Source organism: Acinonyx jubatus, chromosome B4, assembly GCF_027475565.1.
Source record: "Acinonyx jubatus isolate Ajub_Pintada_27869175 chromosome B4, VMU_Ajub_asm_v1.0, whole genome shotgun sequence".
In the NCBI taxonomy this organism is placed as follows: Eukaryota; Metazoa; Chordata; class Mammalia; order Carnivora; family Felidae; genus Acinonyx; species Acinonyx jubatus.
The window spans coordinates 60,871,594-60,876,194 of record NC_069387.1 but is presented as its reverse complement, the minus strand read 5'-3'; the positions used below and the strand labels follow the sequence as shown (position 1 = coordinate 60,876,194).

General features: G+C 39.7%; 1 pseudogene; it reads left to right on the top strand.

Annotated features, from left to right (window-relative positions):
- The first annotated feature begins 2,441 nt into the window (after positions 1-2,441).
- Positions 2,442-3,350, top strand: LOC106968814 (ADP/ATP translocase 2-like; annotated as a pseudogene).
- The last annotated feature ends 1,251 nt before the right edge of the window (positions 3,351-4,601 follow it).

The following is a 4,601-nucleotide window of genomic DNA, read 5'->3' as shown; positions in this document are numbered from 1 at the left end:
GGGGTGGGAGGGAGGGGAGGGTAGGTGATGGGCATTGAAGAGGGCATCTTTTGGGATGAGCATTGGCTGTTGTATGGAAACCAATTTGACAATAAATTTCATATATTAAAAAAAATAATAAAAAAAATAAAAAATAGAGCGACCCTACAACCCAGCAATTGCACTACTAGGTATTTATCCAAGGGATACAGGTATGCTGTTTCAAAGATGACACATGCACCCCAATGCTTATTGCAGCACTATCAACAATAAACAAAGTATGGAAGGAGCCCAAATGCCCATCAATGGATGAATGGATAAAGAGGATGTGGTATATATATACAATGGGGTATTACTTGGTAATCAAAAAGAATGAAATCTTGCCATTTGCATCTATGTGGATGGAAGTAGAGGGTATTATGGTGAGTGAAATTAGTCAGTCAGAAAAAGACAAATATCATATGACTTCACTCATATGTGGACTTTAAGACACAGAACAGATGAACATAAGGGAAGGGAAGAAAAATAATATAAAAACAGGGAGAGGGACAAAATCATAAAAGATTCTTAACTATGGAGAACAAACTGAGGGTAATTGGAGGGGTTGTGGGAGGGGGGTGGGCTAAATGGTAAGTGGCATTACGGAATCTACTCCTGAAATCATTGTTGTACTATATGCTAACTAATTTGGATGTAAATTAAAAAAAATAAAATTAAAAGAAAAAGAAAAAAAACCTGAGATACTCCTTTCTAAGCCTAAAATTGATCCATAAATAAAAGGATTAAGTGAGGGATCTGTAGCAATTGGAATTGCATGCTCATGGTCTTATGTACCATGTCTCAGTCCCACTGCATCCTGATCCCAACCCTGAGATGAATACATATCAAAAAAAATTTTCAGTGGATTCTGATGTTGGCCTTTCATTGTTAGGAGTACTTTCAGCTGTAACAGAAAATCCAGCTAACAACGCTTTGAGTAAAAAGAGCATCTCTTCTCCCATAACAAGAAATATGTGGCAGTTAGTGTTGGTTCAGCCATTCAAAGCCATCAGATTTGGCATTTCTGAAGTTTTCTTGACTTTATATTCATTTTTATGGGACAACTGCCGCTGTTTCAGGCATCAGGTTCATGTTTAAGTCTTGAAGAGGCTGTACCAACTGTCCTCTTTATCAATGAAGCACAAGTTTCCTAGATGTTCCTCAACAGACTTCTGCTTCAGTCTCTTTGGCCAGAAGGGAGCTATAAGGGAGGCTGGATAAATCAGTTTATGTGCTCTAGCTACTACGGAAGGGGCAAAATTAATTCATAATGGATATGGACTAACCAAACAGCCGCAAATGTTCCCACTTCCCTTAGCAGGCATTTAAAAATTTCTTCCTTAATTAGACACAGAAATTTACTCCAAGGAGGATTTCCATAGCAGTGGGGGAAAAATAATTCTATCTTAAAGATTAAGATCCCAAGTAATCGTTAGAGCAAACCTTAACCCTATATGTAGTAACTGATTTTAGGAATCTGGGAAGGCTAATTAATATCTTCCCTAATTCTTCTTCATCCACTAATTTATGCTTGAATTTCCTGTTTCATCCTTAATAGCCCTTCTTTCTAACTAAAACATACAGAGCATCTCTGAGGGAACAGTGGTAGACGCTAACCAGAATTTTGCAATTACCTATGAAGTGAGGAGCTACAAGTAGATTTTTACAAGGATTAAGGAAACCATTAAGGTCCTGAAGGCAGTAGAGTGTAGGAACCAAAGACAAATTTCATCCCCTTGACAATTTTGTCCAGCACTAATTCTTTTATGTAACTCATCATAATGTTTTATATATTATCTGTTCCTCTAGTAGCCAATAGTTGAATTAGATTCTCTGATTTACTTATTTATTTTTTGCAAAAGGGTAAATACCAACCAATACATGTTCCATCTCATCTCCCATTACTTTCCTATAGAAACTGACGTGACTTTCCTGGCTAATCTCAAAGTATACTGTGCACTCTCCTGCTTCTACATCATTGCCCAGAGTATGTCCCACCCAGAATGCCCTCACTGACCACTGAAATCTTGCTCATTGGTCAGCGCCATTTAAAAACACTCCCTTCATTGTTCATCCCTTTGGGCATACATAGTTTGGAGTTTCTCTCTGTGGCACTAACCATATCCTACCTGGTATGGTGTATGGAGGATATAGTGTTACAGCCTTATTAAATCATGAGGTCCTTTTTCAATGAGATTGACAAGTAGTCATCTCTCCAGTACCTTCTATGACAACTCTCTTCCATGACATTATAGGCATTTCATTGTTAGCTTACTTGTTTAATTTTTACTCTGTTTTACTTTATTTGTGAACAAATGTAGAATAAATTGCGGAGCAAATGAGTACAAGCAGCCCAGAGTCCCGGAGTCCCTGCCGGTTCCTGCCGCAGTTCTGCGGTTGCCTGCTTCCTCTTTCCTTTCAACATGACAGATGCCACTGTGTCCTTTGCCAAGGACTTCCTGCTGGGTGGAGTGACTGTGGCCGTCTCCAAGACCAGGGTAGCGCCCACTAAGTGGGTCAAGCTGCTGCTGCAGGTGCAGCATGTCAGCATTGCAAATCCCCATAGATAAGCAATACAAGGGCATTATGGACTATGTGGTTCATATCTCCAAGGAGCAGGGAGTCCCGTCCTCCTGGCAGGGTAACCTGGCCAATATATATCATCACATACTTCCCCAACCAGGTTCTCAACTTCACCTTCAAAGATAAACACAAGCAGATCTTCATGGGTGGTGTGGACAAGAGAACCCAGTTTTGGCACTTCTTTGCCCGGAATCCGGCATCAGGTTCCTTTGCCCAGAATCTGGTAGCTGGGAACCCATCCTTGTTTTGTGTATCCTCTTGATTTTACCCTTACCTGCCTAGCAGCTGATGTGGGCAAAGCTGGAGCTGAAAGGGAACCCCGGGGCCTGGGTGACTGCTTGGTTAAGATATACAAATCTGATGGGATTAAGGGCTACCAAGGCTTTAATGTGTCTGTGCAGGCCACTATCATCTACTGAGCTGCTACTTCGGTGTCTATGACACTGCAAAGGAATGCTACCAGATCCCTAGGATACTTACATCTTTATCAGATGTATGATCCCACAATCTGTCACAACGGTTGCTACGTTGACTTCCTTTCCATTTGACACTCTTTGTGGCTAAATGATGATGCAGTCAGGATGCCAAGGAACTGACCTCATGTACACAGGCGTGCTTGACTGCCAGAGGAAGATTGCTCTTGATAAAGGAGCCAAAGCTTTTTCAAAGGGGCATGGTCCAATGTTCTCAGAGGCATGGGTGGTACTTCTGTGCTTGTCTTGTATGATGAAATCAAGGAGTTCGCATAAGTTATTTCTTGGTTTCCCCCCTGTGAAAGGCATGTTGTATTATAAAACATAGCTTGAGCATTCTTGACAGACTGTTGACTCTTTATCAATGGCAACTATTTACTGGGTGAAAATGGGAGTAAATCTGTGCCTTGAAAAATCACTGACCTAAACAAATTTCCCGAATCATCTGGAGTACCATCACCAAGTAGTATGTGTATGTTTCTTGATGAACAGCTCACTTTTGACACTTTGAGTTGTTGCTGTTGTTCTATTTTAGAGATATCATTGAAAATAGTAAATGAAGGACTATATTCTCTGGAATAGATAGTAAACAAGAATTCTGAGCATTTGGCACTAAAATGTGATGGCCAGTAATTTACTTAGATACTTTCTCAGAGTACTAAATTGCTAACTGTTGTATGTTGCAACGACCAGTTCCTGTTGGTTTGTTTTAGCAGCTCTTCATTAGGTAATGGTCAGTAGTTAAACTGGATTCTTCTCTCTTCGTCAAGAGAGTGGATGACTTCATAAAACTGCAGTGTTTCTGTAGATTATTAATAGCATCTCATTTTTTCCCCATGTACTCATTTGCTCCAGGCAAGATTGATAATGTTGCCTGTTCTTCAACTTAAAACAGATTCACACTAAATGAAAGAGACATTTTGTCAAAATGTGAGAGATAACATTGATCAGAGAACTACTGGCGGTTCTTGATTCTAAGGGTAGTGCAAGGATGTATCACTCCTGGGTCCTGCTGTCTAAAGATGTTGCCAATATAATAAATCAAGACAGTCTTATCAAATCATTGTGAACAAAACATCACTGGAAGAATATTAATTTTTTTTTAAAAAAAGTCTAATACAAATACATGGTAATTTCAATTTCCTTCACTTAGGACCTGTCTATCCTGACACTTGAAACATTTCAAGTGACAGGCTTTGTATTTGAAAAAAAAATAGATTCCTTTTTTATCATGTTTCTGATGCAATTTTTTTCACCCACGGAATCTAGGAATTCCATGAATTTCAGGAGCAGAAACACTCCCAGGCCAGGAATAAAGTAATTGTTAGACTTTCTACCAGAGTCCAAAATGGTTCTTGAATTAAAGGGATGCTAGATCTAACCAAAATAAGGGAGAATTTCCATCTAACAGTTTCAGAGGTGTTGTGGGGCTTCTAATTTATCCCTCTGCCACTGTCAGTGCTCCTAAGATTGTGGGTGAAACCCCAAGGAGAGGCCTGGAAAAAGTCAAATTAAGGGGGAGACAGT